At 43.7% G+C, this 20198-nt stretch overlaps 1 protein-coding gene across 3 annotated transcripts in view; it reads right to left on the bottom strand.

Annotated features, from left to right (window-relative positions):
- The window catches only part of PHACTR1 (phosphatase and actin regulator 1), a 320885-nt gene that overhangs the window by 276525 nt on the left and 24162 nt on the right, over window positions 1–20198 (bottom strand). The gene's annotated exons all lie outside the window — the stretch shown is intronic.

Here is a 20198-nt window from a genome sequence, read left to right as displayed (position 1 = left end):
GTCATTGTGATGGTAGCAGAACAGGAATGTGCTAATCAGGATCAATCAGTGGTATTTGAGTGCAGAATGCTTTTTGAGAGAGTACAAAATATGAGATAGGAGACACGATCTTGTCCACAAGGAGCTTGCAGTCTAGAGGGAGAGACAGACATTAAAATAAATTACAGAGAAAGGAAGTGGCAGAGTATATTCAATCTGTCAGTGGTATTTATTGAGGCTTTACTTTGTGCAGACCACTGTACTAAGCATGTAGGAGAGATATGTACATAAGGGCTGTGGGAGTGGGGTGAAGATCGAAGGGCTTAAGGGATACAGACCCAAGTGCATAAATGACACAGTGGGGTGAGCAGGAGGGGGAATTGAGGGCTTAGTCAGGGAAGACGTTTTGGAGGAGAGATGATTTTAGGAGGGCTTTGAAGTTGGGAAGAGTGGTGGTTTGTCAGATAAGACGGGGGAGGGAGCTTCAAGCCAGAGCAAAGACATGAAAACAGGGTTGGCAGTGAGACAGACAAGATCAAGGTTTGGTGATGCAGACGGGACAAGAATTGGAAGATTCAAACAATGCTGCAAAAAAGGACCAGGGTCTGGATTTATCGTCCCATATCCCTCCTACCATTCCTTTCCAAACTCCTTGAACGAGTTGTCTACACGCGCTGCCTAGAATTCCTCAACAACAACTCTCTCCTCGACCCCCTCCAGTCTGGCTTCCGTCCCCTTCATTCCACGGAAACTGCGCTCTCAAAGGTCACCAATGACCTCCTGCTTGCCAAATCCAACGGCTCATACTCTGTCCTAATCCTCCTCGACCTCTCAGCTGCCTTTGACACTGTGGACCACCCCCTTCTCCTCAACACGTTATCTGACCTTGGCTTCACAGACTCCGTCCTCTCCTGGTTCTCCTCTTATCTCTCCGGTCGTTCTTTCTCAGTCTCTTTTGCAGGCTCCTCCTCCCCCTCCCATCCTCTTACTGTGGGGGTTCCCCAAGGTTCAGTGCTTGGTCCCCTTCTGTTCTCAATATACACTCACTCCCTTGGTGACCTCGTTCGCTCCCACGGCTTCAACTATCATCTCTACGCTGATGACACCCAGATCTACATCTCTGCCCCTGCTCTCTCCCCCTCCCTCCAGGCTCGCATCTCCTCCTGCCTTCAGGACATCTCCATCTGGATGTCCGCCCGCCACCTAAAGCTCAACATGTCGAAGACTGAGCTCCTTGTCTTCCCTCCCAAACCTTGTCCTCTCCCTGACTTTCCCATCTCTGTTGATGGCACTACCATCCTTCCCGTCTCACAAGCCCGCAACCTTGGTGTCATCCTCGACTCCGCTCTCTCATTCACCCCTCACATCCAAGCCGTCACCAAAACCTGCCGGTCTCAGCTCCGCAACATTGCCAAGATCCGCCCTTTCCTCTCCATCCAAACCGCTACCCTGCTAATTCAAGCTCTCATCCTATCCCGTCTGGACTACTGCACTAGCCTTCTCTCTGATCTCCCATCCTCGTGTCTCTCTCCACTTCAATCCATACTTCATGCTGCTGCCCGGATTATCTTTGTCCAGAAACGCTCTGGACATATTACTCCCCTCCTCAAAAACCTCCAATGGCTACCGATCAATCTGCGCATCAAGCAGAAACTCCTCACCCTGGGCTTCAAGGCTCTCCATCACCTCTCCCCCTCCTACCTCACCTCCCTTCTCTCCTTCTACTGCCCAGCCCACACCCTCCGCTCCTCCACCACTAATCTCCTCACTGTACCTCGCTCTCGCCTGTCCCGCCATCGACCCCCGGCCCACGTCATCCCCCGGGCCTGGAATGCCCTCCCTCTGCCCATCCGCCAAGCTAGCTCTCTTCCTCCCTTCAAGGCCCTGCTGAGAGCTCACCTCCTCCAGGAGGCCTTCCCAGACTGAGCCCCTTCTTTCCTCTCCCCCTCGTCCCCCTCTCCATCCTCCCATCTTACCTCCTTCCCTTCCCCACAGCACCTGTATATATGTATATATGGTTGTACATATTTATTACTCTATTTATCTATTTATTTATTTATTTTACTTGTACATTTCTATCCTACTTATTTTATTTTGTTGGTATGTTTGGTTCTGTTCTCTGTCTCCCCCTTTTAGACTGTGAGCCCACTGTTGGGTAGGGACTGTCTCTATGTGATGCCAATTTGTACTTCCCAAGCGCTTAGTACAGTGCTCTGCACATAGTAAGCGCTCAATAAATACGATTGATTGATTGATTGATTGATTGATTTATGCATCAGAGCCAGGACTCCAATCACCGATGCCTTACTAGAGAGCTATTAGAGAAGAAATGTGAAAAAGAAACAAGAAAAGGCCTTGCAATGTTTGTCCCGGGTGATTTTAGTATTGAATGGATTGCAGAGGAAAATCACTGGTTTCCTTAGAGGGGTTGGAAAATGCAACATTAAGAGCTATAGATCTTTCCTATGGAAAAATTAATTACATGCACAACTTTGGGTTGAATTTCAATGAGCCTTAATTATTGGTTTCTCTATAAATCTGCAAAGGTATTTTATATAGTTGTTCTGCATGGGCGAGGTCAAAAGCTAGATTTAGAGCTCAGGCTAGGTGCTTAGGGTTTCAATGAAGATAAAAAAGTATATGCTTGATTTGAATGATTCTTGGTTTCTGATTGAGGTGACATCTTGTCTTTTCAATGTATCTGGGTCTAACCAATTCTCACTAGATTATCAATGATTTGGTCAAACGTTCTAGTCACTAGATCTGCTGAGATTACTAGGAGTGATTCCAACCTCTGACCTTCCACATTTGCAATACTCAAAATGCACCTGTTTCTGGCAATTCTGGTCGAATGTCATTTCTTCCTGGCCATCAAACCTTCATTTCTTTTATTTAATCAACACTCCCTGATTTGAGACTATTTTCACAAAACCTTATGCTAAAAATGTATGAGAAATAGCTTATAAAATATCAGATTGCAAAGATCTTCACAGTACATAGTTCCAAAAAAGACTGAGTGACAGGACCAATCCACATTTACAAGAAGAATCCAGCTGGAGAGTGATGGTGTTTATGATTATACTAGGCTGTCTTCTATCATCTCCTGGAGTAATAATTTCTAGTTGAATCAGGTTCTCCTGGTCCCCAGTAAAAAAAAACCTCATGGCCAATTGGAATTCAAACTGGATTCCCTCATGGCATTTGGGAATCCAGTGAAATAGCTTAATATCCATTTTAATGGCAAACAGTATAGCCAATGAAGAGAAGCAGTGTGGCCTAGTGGACAGGCTTAGGAGTCAGAGGGTCTGGGTTCTAATCCCAATTCCACCAGTTTGCTGTTGTTTCACTGCTCTGGGCCTCAGTTCCTTCACCTGTGAAATGAAATTAAGACTGGGAGCCCTAAGAGGGACAGGGACTGCATCCAATCCTATTTTCCAGGGTCAACCCCAAATCTTAGTATAGTGTCTGGCACATAGTAAGCACTTTATAAATACCACTATTATTATTATTATTATTATTATTACTACTACTACAGCCAGGGCTGGAAGTGAATACACTTTTCTTCAATAGTAGGCTTCCTCAGGCTCTGGTGGCAGTATATCCACAGTAATGGGGTGACCCCACTGCAAAAGCCAGGGACTCGATCCTTTTCAACTCATGTCAACCCTTGGGTGTGTGGCAGTCAAGTGAACTCAAGAATCAGAGTGTTGCTCAGGGTTCTCATCCCAGCAAGCTTCTGTCCCCTTGCTTGTCAGTACATTTCTCCAGGGGAGCCTCAAACCCAGACATCTGCTTCTCTCTGGGAAGGAATTTTCTCATAATGCAGGCTGAAGACAAGGATGAAAAGGACAAAAATGATGTGGAGTTCAAAGCTGCGAAGCCCTGTCCCATGCAGAAGAGCCATTTTGTTTTTATGATATCTGTTTTTTTTATGTTTGTTGTTTTGGTCTTTTTTTAAGCAGCGTGGCTCAGTGGAAAGAGCATGGGCTCTGGAGTCAGAGGTCATCGGTTCAAATCCCGGCCCCGCCAATTGCCAGCTGTGACTTTGGGCAAGTCACTTAACTTCTCTGTGCCTCAGTTACCTCATCTGTAAAATGGGAATTAAGACTGTGAGCCCCCCGTGGGACAACCTGATCACCTTGTAACCTCCCCAGTGCTTAGAACAGTGCTTTGCACATAGTAAGTGCTTAATAAATGCCATCATTACTATTTAAAGGAACTTGTTAAGGACTTACTATGTGAAGGTGCTGTTCTAAGCGCTGCGGTAGATACCAGGTAATCCAGTTAGACACAGCCCCACATGGGGGTTCACAGTCTTAATCCTTATTTTACAGATGAAGTAACAGGCACGGAGAAGTTAAGTGACTTGCCCAAGGTCACACAGCAGAACACGTGGTGGAGCGGAATTAGAATCCAGGTCCTTCTGACTCCCAAGCCAGTATTCTATCCACTAGGCCATGCTGCTTCTCTTCAAAAGTCATTGACCCCCAAGAACAAATTGAGGAGCTACACAGTATTGGACATGTGTAAATGCTTCTCTGGATCCACATAAATATAAAGCTATTTTACCTGAAGGCACAAAATAATCCACATAGGATAGACTAATTCAGGAGAGACTAATTCAGCGAGAACAAGTAAACCACTGGAATCATCTTAAATTAACAGGTGGTAATTGTGTGGTTGCCTTTATAAAAGCCTTCAGGAGATTCACAGGAAATAAAGAACTAAAGACCCAACAACTTGGAAAAAAACTCTTCTTCAGCTTGAAACACAAAGCAATGATATTGCTTCCCAGGTGATGCACTGAATGCATTTCTGAATCAGTGTCTCTGGTTGTACATTGGAAAGTTGAAAAAATAATACCCACTCCCTCTGTTTCAACCTCACTGAAGAACCACTAACTGCATTTAGCTGCAAAGACTGCTGCTACATTTCCATTTGAGGCTCAACTGACACTTGCATACTTAATCCTCTTTAAGACTGTGGCTTAAATGAAACACTAAGACTTAGAGTTGATAAAGCATTTTGTGTCTGCCTTAAGCTGCCTAGACCAATAGTTATGTGCAGGCAGATATGTGTGGTGGTCTCACATTATTTTCTTCAACCACAAGCACACACACCACCATGGAAAGGATTTTTCCACCTATAGCTTTCACCTTCAAAATATCAAGGTTGTGCATGTGTGACTGGAAGGAGCTGTTAACACATTTCTGAGCTGTAAATGCATTTGATTCTTTAAAAAAAATGGGGAGAGAAGACATGTATTTCAAGCTCCTGAGGAAAATCACATGCATACATGTCAACTATGGTATTATTTATTATTTATGGTGTGTATTTATTAAGTGCATATTAAAGACCAGTTCTATGCTTTCTCTGACCAAATAATTTACATTTTGAATGCAAAACCTCCTGCTGGTTTAGCCGGTCTGCAAATGTTAGTCCTAACCGACTAACATTTCTTTTTCAGTCTTGATTTTTATGACATGCTTTCTTTATAATCTGCCTCATATTTTATCTTCACAGTGATCCTTGTAACCTGTTTTTATTTATTATACCTTACAATCTGGTAGAAAGCTGTGAAAAGGAAATGATCAACACAAACTCTTGTCACAGGAACAAGAAAGAGCACTGGCAAATTTGGGGAAAAAGTGAGGTAAGGAGTCCTATGTCTCTAGTAATAATAATAATATTGTGTTTGTTAAGCACTTACTACATGTAATGCAATGCACTAAGCACAGGGGTAGATACAAGATCAGCAGATGAAAGGTAGCCCTTGTCCCTCATGGGGTTTAATCTAAAGGGAGGAGGGGAACACTGACAAAGTGAATTTGCTGATGACTGTCTTATATTAGATTCTAATTCTGACTCCACCACTTGTCTGCTGTGTAACCTGGGGCTAGTAACTTCACTGCTTTGTGCCTCAGTTACCTTATTGGTAAAATGGGGATAGAGATGATGAGCCCCACATGGGACAGGGGCTGTGTCCAGCCAGATATGCTTGCATCCACCCCTGAGCTTAGTGTACAGTTCCTGGCACATAGTAAGAGCTTAGCAAATTAGCATCATTATTATTATCATCACTGTTATTGCATTGGCCACCCTAGCAAAAACCTACTGATCTATGACATTACAGCGCAGCATCAATTATTCTTCGGTCACTTAACTTCTCTGTGCCTCTGTTACTTCATCTGTAAAATGGGGATTAAGACTGTGAGCCTCACATGGGACAATCTGATTGCCTTGTATCTCCCCCAGCACTTAGAATAGTGCTTGGCCCATAGTAAGTGCTTAACAAATACCATTATTATTATTACTTTGGCCATAATATGGATTCTGACGTAAAGTTCTAGCATGTGCTTCACAATGTTCTGCCCACTCAGGGCCCCACTGAGAACATGACTGGCAGGTATGAGAGAGCAGGAATCATGCTGTGTAAGCCCCTAGCACGAGAATCGATTCCTCTGCACAGATTCTCAGCTCTACAATCTTCATCAGTGGATCGAGGCTTGTCCGTCATTTATGGCAGGAGACCCTCATCCCCCTTCATCAATCACATTTATTGAGTGTTTACTGTACGGATCATATTTGCAAATGGTACAGCAGAATGGGAAAGGACAATGCAGAGGTGTTCACAAAACTGGAGGCTAGAGAGGACCTCCTCAAGCGAAGATGGGTTTCCTTAAGTGGATCCATTTATGCATGTAGTGAAGAAATTGAAGATGTGGAAAGCTGTGACATCAGCAAGAATATAATCAAGGCAATTTCCAATAAAGATAATTTTCAGTAAAAAAAAACAATGAACAGACTGTGTAGAACACGCTCAGTGGAAAGGGCATGGGCTTGGGAGTCAGAGGTCATGGGTTCAAATCCCAGCTCCCCCAACTGTCAGCTGTGTGACGTTGGGCAAGTCACTTAGCTTCTCTGTGCCTCAGTTACCTCGTCTGTAAAATGGGGATTAAGATTGTGAGCCCCACGTGGGATAACCTGATCACCTTGTATCCTCCCCAGCACTTAGAACAGTGCTTTGCACATAATAAGCACTTAACAAATGCCATCATCATGTTCTGTTCTCTCATATGTTTTTCCAGTTTCCTGGTACAGTAAGTAGGGGATCAATCCCTGCTCTCCCCTGCTGTGAGCCTCATGTGGGACAGGGACTGTGTCTGACTGGATTAATTTTTATCTACACTAGTGCTTAGAACAATGCTTAACACATAGTAAGCATTTAATACTACAATGATGATGATGATGATAACTGTGAGCTGAGCATACAACTGGATGCTTGGGAACAGTCAATATAGATAAAAGACAAGATTCCAATCCTTGAGGTCATCATCACTACTCATGTAGAAGAAAAGAAAACTTTCTTCCTCCACCATCATGTCACCAATGTTTGCTAACTATAACTGCAATTGTAATAGGTCCCTGTAGAACATCACAATTGATACTTTAAAAATTGTTGTATTAGTGGAAACACATTGAAATATATTGTTATTGTACTTTATTGTATTGTACTATGAGACACTGAAAACACATTTGTCATCAGGCAAATATGAACAACTGAGACATCTTACTAAGACAAACCTCCCACATACTCCTTGTGGGCAGGGCTTAAGTTTTCCAACTCTTTTCGAGTTTCCCAAGCACTAGGACAGTGCTCTGTCCATATTATGCCCTCAATAAATATGACTGATTGATCAATACTGAGCAGCCAATGAGCAATTAGGTCAAATAAGAATGGTCTCTAACTGGTTGATCACAACAGACCATTCAGTGCTACTTAACTCAATCTTTTTGTTAATTTTTCCCTCAGTATTGCTACTAAACTAGCTCTAACAATGTAGAACAGGAGAGAAGATAGAAAGCAGGTACAGAAAGCTAAAACACAGTGGAATGGTTCACATAATTAGGTTTACGAAAGGAATCTAAGTGATATAGTCCTTTATGAGGAAACTTTACAAGAGGTAGTATTGATGTCTAGATTGATGTTATATGAGCTACATCATACAGACCCAATGTCATGTGTTTAAGGCTGCTTTGGGATGGTTTCATTTGCTCCAATGTTAATTTGACAGATGGGACAAAACCTAGTTGATGAACCCACACTATTTGCATTGAATGAGTGCATTAGATGCAAAATGATCACAAAATTGTATCCACATTTTTATAGTTGATCAAAATGCACTCTCTCCTTCCTCCATAAATGTAAATGACATTCAGCACCAGAGAGAGCATATTCAGTGCATCAGAGAGGTAAATATCCACACAAGTTCTTTAAAGGGCTTAACTGACAAAAGCTCTGTTAAGTGTTTTTCCGATGAACACTACAACACACATCTCTACTCCAAACATATCATCATAGAAGAAATGGATAGGTGGTTCAGGCATTATATAAAAGATGTTTCCCAATGCAATTTACAACAAGCTTATTAATGCGCCTATGTTTCCTTTTCTTAGAGACAACCAACCAAAACAAATCTCTTGCTAAAGAAGTTCAAAATAACCTCAAAACTTAATGTTGCACCATAAAATATGAACAATAGGGTCTCCGTAGCTTATTGAAACATGTTTGTTTTTGCATTGTCTATTCTTGGTACAGTTCAAATTTCAAGGTAATGTAGAGACAAATAAATCTGGGCCTTTACTGGGAGGACATACAACTTTTACTGATCTGCTCTTTTCCCCTATTATACTCTTGCTTATGCTCTTCACTTTCAAGAAAACCTCCTACCTTCCTCACTGAGTAGTCTCTCATCTCTGATCCAGTTTTCCCCTCCTAAGCTTCAATAAATTTCTGCTTTCCTATTTTCCTTCAAATTCCTTAAAAAATTAATAATCACTACATCAGGGGGCATTCTCTGACTAATCCTCTCAGCCGACTAATCCTCTCAGACACTTTAACACTTATACATCTATTTAATCACTGGTTATCTATATGTACCAATCATTAAATCACATTTTACATGGAATGTAGTTGTATATTCGTTGAATTATATATATCTGAAGTATTATATATGTTCTGTTTATGTAACTTACTGTTGCATGTGTTTCCTCCACTGGGTAAGGGATCATGTCTATGGACTATTGTATTCTCCCAAGCCCTTAATATAGTGTTATGCACAGAATAAGCCACAATAAATACTACTGATTGACTGACCCTGTAAGGTGTTGCATAAGACTACAACCAAGTCTACAATGGGGAAAAAGAAAAACTTTGCTTATTTCACTCCAAATTCCCAGTCCAATGCCAATCAAACCTAAGGGGTGGGAATATTTTGAATGCTGGAAGCCACTGGCTAGAACCCAGCTAGGAGACCATTTTGCCCTAAACAATTGTATTCTTGAGCGGGCTTCTTCAATCAATAGTATTTATTGAGCACTTTCTCTGTGCAAAACATCTCTTGAATGGCCTGGGACCTGCCTGATTAACATTTCATGCCTCCAATCTCCCCTCCCCTCTTAGAAAAGGAAATATTACAAAACTTGAATCAAATTGATTTTATACTTAAAGCATTTGGAGCTGCAACTGTGCTGTTGCATTGAGATCTATAGCTAAAGATTACTTAGATTAAGCAGAGGTAAAAGCTAATGTATTGATCACTATTCAAATTAAACTCAGCTGGAGAGTAGGGGAGTCAGGAATGGGGGTGGGGCTCCAGAGTTATGGTCCTTTGAAAAGAGAAAAGTAGGCTAAAAGAGGATTTGCATTTTAGAGAATGGCCCTTCCTTCTGGTGCTTCACCCTTCTTCTGCCCTAAGGAACTTTAAATTATATTCAGTTTCTTCTCTTCCCATCTTCACATTCTTCATCCCCACCCCATTGCCCTATGTTCGACTGCCTCTGCCCAGCAGGCTAGACAACTTCCTAAACTGCCAGGCCACTGGACAGCACTAATAGGAGACAGCCTTCTCAGGATTGGTCGCATTCTACATCCATCATTAAGGGGCAAGGTTAGAAGGGGGTCAGAGGTGCTGCTTCTCATCCCCCACTCCTCCTCACCCTCCCAAATTCCTTCTGGAAATGCTCATCACACCAGATCATTTCTAAATATCTTTGGGAGCAATCTAATCCTGCCTGCACCCATGGAAGAGAGAAGGAAGATAGTTGAGATCCATCCAAAACAATCCCCCAGGGAACCTGGCTGGACTGGGCACAAATACAAGAACCCAAGGCCACGTAAAGAAACTAGCCTTTAATCCCTCAGGGAAGTATTTTCATGTGGGAGGACACACCTACATCTTTGAAGAGCTCCCTTGATGCTCTCCCTACAGGAGAATGCTTTCTTTTGTCCTGAGCAGATTTGAACCAGGACCAAACATTCCCACTGTAAAAATCTTCTTCTGATATACACTTTCACTTTGGAAATTTGGCTTGGTTATGATCGAACCGTAAATGAAAGAGCTCTCACAAACAGTCAATCAATCAATCATATTTACTGAGTGCTGACCATTTGAGAGCATTATACTAAGCACTTGGGAGAGTACAGTATAGCAACCCAACAGACACAGTCCTTTCTCCCATCATTCTTTGTCGGGATCATTCTCACTACCAATATAGATCTTCTCCAATCCAGCCCCTAGTCAAGCAAGGAGGCAATGCATATGGACAGAGATTAAAGGGGAGAATTCATTTTCCATAAGCATGAGTCCCCACAGATTGTAAACACAATAAGTATGGCATTTGTTAAGCGCTTGGATCAATAGTAGCAGTTCGCGTGAACAAGAAAGGGCAGACGAGAAATATTGTCAAAGTAGGACTAATGGGATTTGGTGACAAACTGAGTATGTGGGTTGTATAAGGGAGAAAAGTCAAGGATAAAGCAAAGGTTATGGGCTTGGGAGACAGGGAGGATGATGTGATCTAAACTAATGTGAATGTTAGGGGGAGGACAGAGTTTGAGTGGGAAGATAAAAGGATCAAAAGTGTCTGAAAAAGAATAGAGACTGACGGTGTTTGGTAAAGAAGCTGAAGATACTGTTTCTTGTGCAGGTAACTAAGACCAATATGTATTTGTCAGGGGTCTTTCATATTGGTAAACGCTTCACAGTCAGCTTCAAGGCTCTCCACCATCTGCCCCCCACTATACCTATCTGCTCTTTTCACCTCCTATTCCCCAACACACCCTCTTCACTTCTCCCAAACCAAGTGACTAGCTGTTCCTTGCTCTTGAAACTTCCTCCCTCCCCACACTAGACAGACCTCAGGTCTCCCCATACTCAAATTCCTCCTAAAATTCCACCTCTTCCAACAAGCTATTTCCAATGAATCTCTCAGCACCCTGAGTCCTTATCAGCCCTTCACCCACTCTAAACTATAAACTCATGGTGGGCAGAGAACCTATCTACCAACTCTGTTTTATTGTACTCTCCGAAGTGCTAAGCACCATACTCTGCACACAGTAAGTGCTCAATAAATATCATTGATTGGTATTTTGACTCTAGCACTCAATTTGATTACCCCCTCAGACTATATTTAAACCACCACTTTATTTTATTTTGACAGTGTTGTAAATAAGTTTTGAGAAGCAGCATTGCCTAAGGAGTTAGAAGGACCTATGTTCTAATCCTTGCCCTGTCACTTTTCTGCTGTGTGACCTTGGGCAAGTCACTTGACTTCTCTGTGCCTCAGTTACTTCACCTGTAAAACAGGGATTAAGACTGGGAGCCCAGTGAGAGACCAGGGCTGTGTCTAACCTGTTTACTTTGTTCCTACCCCAACACATAGAACAGCTCCTGGCACAAAGGAAGCACTTAAATACCATTAAAAAATAAAAATAAAAATAATAAATAAACTTCATGGGGGCAGGGTTTCTTTTCTATCCACCACACCATACTGGTTTGAGCATGTAGTACAGTATTCTGCATACATTAAATGCTCAATCAATCTATTTGATAGATTGATTAATAGTTACTTTTGTCTGTCTTCCCCATTAGAATATAAGCTCCTTAAGGGAATATTCCACTTGCTTAATTTGCACTTCCTAAGCATGTAATACAGTGCACCACATCAAGTAGGTGCTCAATATATGCTACTACTACTATTAACATAAGTAAATGCCAAAATAATCCAGCTACAAGTATCTGGTTATTCCCACCATAGATCTATAAAGACGGTTGAATGGCAAGACCAGATCTTTTTCAATAAGGTAGTAAAATTGATTTCAAGTCTATTCCTTCAAAGTTTTCATAATATGAAAAGTCTCATAATTTTAGGCAAGTGAAATTCATTCAATCGCATTTATTGAGCGCTTATGGTGTAAAATGTCAAAAGTACTTATTGTTTTCTGAGTTTACATGCATTTGGAACACAACGCAAAGAGATTCATCATGACAGAAAAAAATTTGAAAATGCTAAGGCTCCTTTCTGCCACATAATGAGAAAAATGTTTACATTTCTAAATGGGGCTTTTTATACCCTATTTTTAAATACAAAAAAAATGGGTCTGATGAGTGTAGCTGCCGCTGCATATCTCGTTAGGAAAAACCCAACCCAATTCACTATCTTCCATCTTCATAAAGGGTACAGAATTCTCACTCATGGTAACGATTTGGAATAAGGGTTCTGGAGTAAATAGTAATGATTTGGAGTGAAAATTGCCAAGGGTGGGGCAAATGGTATGGAATTGTACTTGTCAGAACTGCAGCACAGTCAACTTTCTCTTCTCTTTTACTTCAATCTGCTCCACCACATACAAAGTAAATGCATTGGGATTCTCTGTTTGGACCTATGACTCAGGGCCCCAACATTCATTTTGGCTGGCTGGAGCAGTTGTGTTCCTCTTCAAGTCTGTATTTATGACAAGTTGGAAGGTTTTTTTCTTTATACTTTCTGCCTAAATTCTGATTCAGACATTTCTGGATTTTTGAAGGATTCTGCAAAGAGGAATCACAAACGTTCTAGGTCCTTTTCTTTGGTTGGTGTGCAAATGTGTTCCTTTGCAGTGGTCATTCAGAGTTATAAACAGAGAGCACAATAGGGAAGGAGAGCCCTGCTACTTTATAGTGTTTCTCTCTTCACAAAAATCAAATGCCCAAAAGCCTGAAAAGGTCTTTAAAAGCCAGGTTTTATATGTAGCTCCCAGGTTTTACAAATCCCTTTAAATAAGTTCCTTTTAAAGGAGTTCAAAATTTGATGATGGGTGCGCATGCACACGCGCACACGTGTGTGTGTGTACACCAATCGTATTTATTGAGCACTTACTGTGTGCAGAGCATTGTACTAAGCGCTTGGGAAGTACAAGTTGGCAACATATAGAGACAGTCCCTACCCAACAGTGGGCTCACAGTCTAGGTGTAGTGTACACCACTACACTTAACGGCCCACATGACTCTTTAAAGCAATTTTGATTCTTTGGCACAATTTGGTCATGTAGGCATTTAAATTGTGATTACAAGGGACAATGTTTTGGATTACATTAACCATTTTCAATAGCATATCAAAGTAGTAGTCAAATACACCTAATGAGAAGTCACATGTTAAATTTATATATATATTATATATATGCATATGTATATACATAATTACACACATACACACACACAGACATACATTACATATCTATATCTCTGCCCCTGCTCTCTCCCCCTCCCTCCAGGCTCGCATCTCCTCCTGCCTTCAGGAAATCTCCATCTGGATGTCTGCCCGCCACCTAAAACTCAACATGTCCAAGACTGAACTCCTTGTCTTCCCTCCCAAACCCTGCCCTCTCCCTGACTTTCCCGTAACTGTTGACGGCACAAACACCCTTCCCGTCTCACAAGCCCACAACCTTGCTGTCATCCTCGACTCCGCTCTCTCATTCACCCCTCACATCCAAGCCATCACCAAAACCTGCCGGTCGCAGCTCCGCAACATTGCCAAGATCCGCCCTTTCCTCTCCATCCAAACTGCTACCCAGCTCGTTCAAGCTCTCATCCTATCCAGTCTGGACTACTGTATCAGCCTTCTCTCTGATCTCCCATCCTCCTGTCTCTCCCCACTTCAATCCATACTTCATGCTGCAGCCCGGATTGTCTTTGTCCAGGAACGCTCTGGGCATGTTACTCCCCTCCTCAAAAATCTCCAGTGGCTACCAATCAATCTGCGCATCAGGCAGAAACTCCTCGCCCTCGGCTTCAAGGCTCTCCATCACCTCGCCCCCTCTTATCTCACCTCCCTTCTCTCCTTCTACAGCCCACCTCGCACCCTCCGCTCCTCTGCCGCTAATCTCCTCATCGTGCCTCGTTCTCACCTGTCCCGCTATCGACCCCCGACCCACGTCATTCCCCTGGCCTGGAATGCCCTCCCTCTGCCCCTCCGCCAAGCTAGCTCTCTTTCCTCCCTTCAAGGCCGTACCGAGAGCTCACCTCCTCCAGGAGGCCTTCCCAGACTGAGCCCCTTCCTTCCTCTCCCCCTCGTCCCCCTCTCCATCCCCCCATCTTACCTCCTTCCCTTCCCCACAGCACCTGTATATATGTTTGTACATATTTATTACTCTAGTTATTTATTTATTTTACTTGTACATATCTATTCTATTTATTTTATTTAGTTAGTATGTTTGGTTTTGTTCTCTGTCTCCCCCTTTTAGACTGTGAGTCCAATGTTGGGTAGGGACTGTCTCTATATGTTGCCAACTTGTACTTCCCAAGCGCTTAGTACAGTGCTCTGCACACAGTAAGCGCTCAATAAATACGACTGATTGATTGATTGATTGATTGATTCGTCCTGAAAGGGTCTGGGCATGTTATTCCCCTCAAAAATCTCCAGTGGCTACCAATCAATCTGCACATCAGGCAGAAACTCCTCACCCTCGGCTTCAAGGCTGTCCATCACGTCGCCCCCTCCTACCTCACCTACCTTCTCTCCTTCTGCAGCCCACCCCGCACCCTCCGCTCCTCTGCCACTAATCTCCTCACCATGCCTCGTTCTCACCTGTCCCGCCGTCGAGCCCCAGCCCACGTCATCCCCCTGGTCTGGAATGCCCTCCCTCTGCCCATCTGCCAAGCTAGCTCTCTTCCTCCCTTCAAGGCCCTACTGAGAGCTCACCTCCTCCAGGAGGCCTTCCCAGACTGAGCCCCTTCCTTCCTCTCCCCCTCGTCCTCCTCTCCATCTGCCCCATCTTACCTCCTTCCCTTCCCCACAGCACCTGTATATATGTATATATGTTTGTACATATTTATTACTCTATTTATTTATTTTATTTGTACATATCTATTCTATTTATTTTATTTTGTTAATATGTTTGGTTTTGTTCTCTGTCTCCCCCTTCTAGACTGTAAGCCCACTGTTGGGTAGGGACTGTCTCTATATGTTGCCAACTTGTACTTCCCAAGTGCTTAGTACAGTGCTCTGCACACAGTAAGTGCTCAATAAATACGATTGATTGATTGATTGATTACATAAATAGTTCAGCCAAATCACCAATTGAATACATGGCTAGTACACAGCACTTCTACTACTGAATAAGCAGAGTGGGTTAAAATATTATTCTGAAGAAAGATTATATGCTTTAGAAAGGAATTCAATAATGCCCAGGTGGAAGATTCCCTCAAGACAATCCAGTCATAAGGTCCTGGTTCTTTTGTCTTGTGGTTGTCTCCCAGATGCTTTTCTAGGAAATGTGAGTCTTACTTCTTGTTTTGCACTGTTGGAGGATCTGTTTCTGAGATAGCCATACTATTCCATGAGCAGAGGCTGCTCAATCTCTTCACAGAATTAGGAATTTATTTCCTCTGCTCTGATTGTGATAAACAAATGGTAATGGGCTGAGGTACACTTTGTGAAGGTGAAGGATGAGAAAATGAAGGCAGAGCTGGCTGACTGAACGTAGAAACTTTATAGGGCTCAGGAATGGTTTTTGCCCACTTCATGGGTGATGAAGGGTATGCCTGAGAATGCAATTCTTTTCCCAGACCAGCTATCTTTTGGACCGTTAGGGTCTGGTGCAACAGATACAGTCCAGAAAATGATCCTCTGTGAACCATCACGTTCATAAGACTCAATCATCATTTTAAGTAATACACCATTTTCAGGGACTCCAGAATGTAAATGCACTGTTTCACATTCTAGACCACTGAGCCACCAAAGCATGGGCTTCCATAACCATGAAGAAAAGGGAGCAAACATGGGTGGATTCTTCATTTTCAGATCCTCATCATGAGTTGGCAGAGCCCCAAAGTTGCCTATTCAATATGGTGACCCACGTGTCTTGTACAGAGCCAAGACGAGCCATTTCTGACTGCCACTGGCCTCTAACACTGATGGGAAGGAAGAGGCCGGTGATGGTCAGAAACAGCTATCCTTGCATGACCTCGGGAACTAGGACAGGTTCATGAAGATCAGTATGCAAGCAATTTCATACCCATCTGTTGATTTATCATTTCCCAATACAAATGAATCCCAAAATCAACTTAACAATACACTTGCATGCTACCAGAACATCTCCAAACTTTACCCGTACTGGTCAATAAAGTTTTAAACTCCCTCCAAAAGTCCCAATCTGTGAAAGACCAATGATACCTTCAGCCCTACCTTTTCTGACATTCCACCCAGACTTCAGTAAAATGTAGCTCCTCCTCTCACCACCACCTCCAGATGGATTTACCACTATTCAGTGCCTTCTGGGTCTTCTCAAATCTTCACATGCCAACCAGATGAACAGGAATAACCCGTGCTCAATAAGGGTTGTGTGTTGCACACAAATGAATGGATGCGATCTCAAGACTAGGCTGAGTACTTGCAAATGAAATGTCAGTGATTTCCATTATCAAGTGAGAACACAATTAGAGACACTTGCTAAGAACTGTGAAAGCACAGTCTTCTGTGACAGCATGCCCTTTCATCACATTTAAATTTCAGGGGAAGAACTCGTTTATATGCTAGCTAATTCCTGCAAAACAGCTAAGGCTTTAGGATGTGATGCAGCTGATACTGCCTTCAGCAAAGGTTAGCAAAAGGTTATCATTTAATATCCACTGCAAGCACTCTTACGACCTCTCAGTCTCTACTGAGAACTCAAGAGTCTAGGAAAAAACACTTGAAAAAATAAGCCAGATAATGTCAGCTCTCTATCCTTCTGCAGGCCTGAAATTAGATCATTTATTACGTGAGAGGGGCCGCCCTTTGAGCTTTTTCGGACAGAGGCAACTCGATCCTGTATAGTCATAAAGTCAAAAGGAAAATAAGCCTCTCCACACCCACCCTATTGCTCTTGCGATCCTAGTAACACGACACCAAGTCCCTAGCGTTTAGCACCACAGGAATGGGGCTGCAGGCAGAGAAGAAGAATTGAGTAAACATTTGACCAGGACTTGAAACTACTTACCTATTTCTCATGATAACTTTGCAGGACTCCACTCCACTGGTATAGAAAGCTAGATAATTTCCAAGAACATTTCTCACCACGATAGTCTAAAGTTGGGGCTCTACTAATATTCAATACCATAGTATGCATATATCAAGAATACGATATGATATGCCACGCTTTACTTACAAATGTTAACACTAATCGGTTTTAAATTGATTCCCAACTTAATATATTATTTATGGGTGCGTGGAACCAGGCATCAAATTCAAACAGTAAAACTAATCAACGATTTGACTGTGAAAAATAAACAGTGAATGATAGGAGTGGGGAAGGGGAGACAGATAAAAGCTGCCTGTCTTAATTGTTTATAAACTGTTGTTGAGAAACAGACCAAATCCTCTCTTTGCCCAAATTATGTCATTTACTCTGTTTATGCAATCTCTCCACTGTTGGGCAAAACAGATAACGACAATAATAGTTTAATTACAACTTGCGACTCAAGGGGATAAAAAAGCCTGCTGCTTTTTAACCAGGGGTTACAATTACTTTCAAACACGGGGTGGGTAGGAAAGCACATCTGCAAGTGGTTCTTACTTTGTCAGGAAAGCAAACAGCCACCAGCTGGAACGTAAACAGAGCCACGGAAGGAAGCAGCCGGAGGGAAAATCAAAGCCGCCAGGCTGAGTGGAGCAGCGGAATGGTGGGCACGAGGCGGAGGAAAACGGGTGGCAAAGTCTAAGAGGGCAGGGGAGGTGAAAGTTTCCCGGGCCTAGATCGTGAAGGGCTCTGCCTTGGGGGAAATGGACCTTACTAGCTCAGCCCCATGGCTGGACACCCTTGCTTTCAGCACCGCTGGGCAAGGACAGCGCTTCCAGCCACGGAGCTCTCTTTACCCTTCTTCACTTCTGCAAAAAATAAAATAAAAAACCCTCCAGAGAAGGACCGCCCTCCTGGGTCTTTGCTTCCTTCCCGGTTAACTTCTAAGGGAAGAAGGGCAAATCCACTTCCAGGGGAGGACTCAGGGCAGAAGCTACGTGGCTCAGTGGAAAGAGCACGGCCTTTGGCGTCAGAGGTCATGGGTTCAAATCCCAGCTCTCTGCCAATTAGCTGTGTGATTTTGGGCAAGTCACTTAACTTCTTTGTGCCTCAGTTACCTCATCTGTAAAATGGGGATTAAGACTGTGAGCCCCCTGTGGGACAACCTGATCACCTTGTAACCTCCCCAGCGTTTAGAACAGTGCTTTGCACATACTAAGCGCTTAATACATGTCATTATTATTATTATTATTATTGCTTCTGAGCCTTTTCACCACCTCCTGGTCTGGTTCCTTCATTCAGTCGTATTTACTGAGCTCTTTCTGTGCGCACAGCACTAAGTGCTTGGGAAAGTACAAGAGACAATCCCTGCCCACAGTGAGCTCTGGTTGTCTTTTCCAAGCGGCGAAGCATTGTGGCTTTGTGGAAAGAGCCCGGGCTTGGGAATCACAGAACGTGGGTTCTAATCCCGCCTCCGCCGCTTGTCCGCTGGGTAAGCCACTTAACTTCTCGGTGCCTCAGTTCCCTCATCTGTAAAATGGGGATTAAGACTGTGAGCCCCACGTGGGACAACCTAATTACCTTGCATCTAACCCAGCGTTTACAAGAGTGCTTGGCACATAGTAAGCGCTTAACAAACACCTTTATTGTTATTATTATTTTTTCCTTTGATGGCAAAGTCCCTCACCCGGGTTTAGCCACCTTCACGGAGATGGGCCGGCTCGCTTAAGGACTACTCGAACGGAGCTGAGAAATCCAGCAAACTGCTGGAGGTCTGTGCAGAAACACCCATGGGGCAGCTCATTTCCCACGGTGGACCGAAATAGAAAAACTCGACTAGAACAGCATCCCATTCTCCTCCCGTGGCTCCGGCTTGGGGGAGAATGCCTTCAAACCAGGCCCTGTGAAAACTAAGGGTTAGGGCGAACTTCTGACCGGAAAAATCACGCCTCGTTTAAGCAGGGAGGGAGAGGCTATCAGTCAGTGCCCAATGGTTGCTTAATAACTGTATCTTTTCCTTCGTTTGGGGACGGGGGGGGCGTCTCCTTTCTCTCCAACTTCTCAAAGGTGGAGGCAGGAGTAGGGTAAAAGAGAGCCCTTCAAGGGAAAATCCACCCAACCATAGGCAGATTATTTAGGGAGGATGGGAGTTTACTTGCAGTCTAATTGGAAGGGGAGCAGGCCATGCCCCCTTGGACATGCCAACTACAGGTTCCCCTCTGCTGGGGATGGGTCAGGTCAAGAGCCACTTAGACACTGGTCTGAACCCAGCTGGAAAAAGTATGTAGGGAGGTGGGCGGCCAGCAGCTAGTTTTTATCTGAAGTAGGCCCAGCCCCAAAGAGGGGCGGGGATGGGAGAGGGGAGGAAGGGCTTCTTGGCAGGTGGGCAGGCTGGCTCCAAAGATGTACTTTTAACTCACTCGGCAGCTCCTCGCCACCCCTTGCCTTCCCTCTTATCCTCAACAAGGGTAACCTGGGCATCTAGCTTATGGGGCTAGGACCACGTTTTCCCTTCAACTCCAGATCCATTGTGCCCAGAGTGCCCGGGAGGAGGAGAAAGAGGAGAGGTAGGAGGAGGAAAAGGAGTAGGTGCATTATTCTTCCCCATTCCCTGGGGAGGCCTCGATCTCCCAAGGGTCACCGGCAAGTTCTCTCCCCAGGCCAAGCCCAACCCAAGAGCTCCCCTTGCCCTGCAGGGCCATGCATCTTTAGTGCATTTTCCCGGGGACGTGATCAGGTGGGAGAAACCCATGTGGCACTCGAAGGACTGTCAGGTTTCACATGCTCTCTCTCTCTCTCTCTCTCTCTCTCTCTCTCTCTCTCTCTCTCTCTCTCTCTCTCTCACAGTCACACACACACACAAAGGCAGAGTGGGGGCGGAGTGAGGGATGCTTTGCCT

This window comes from Tachyglossus aculeatus, chromosome Y2 (genome assembly GCF_015852505.1).
Source record: "Tachyglossus aculeatus isolate mTacAcu1 chromosome Y2, mTacAcu1.pri, whole genome shotgun sequence".
In the NCBI taxonomy this organism is placed as follows: domain Eukaryota; kingdom Metazoa; phylum Chordata; class Mammalia; order Monotremata; family Tachyglossidae; genus Tachyglossus; species Tachyglossus aculeatus.
Note: the sequence above shows the minus strand (reverse complement) of the source record. Positions and strands in the feature narration are given on the sequence as shown.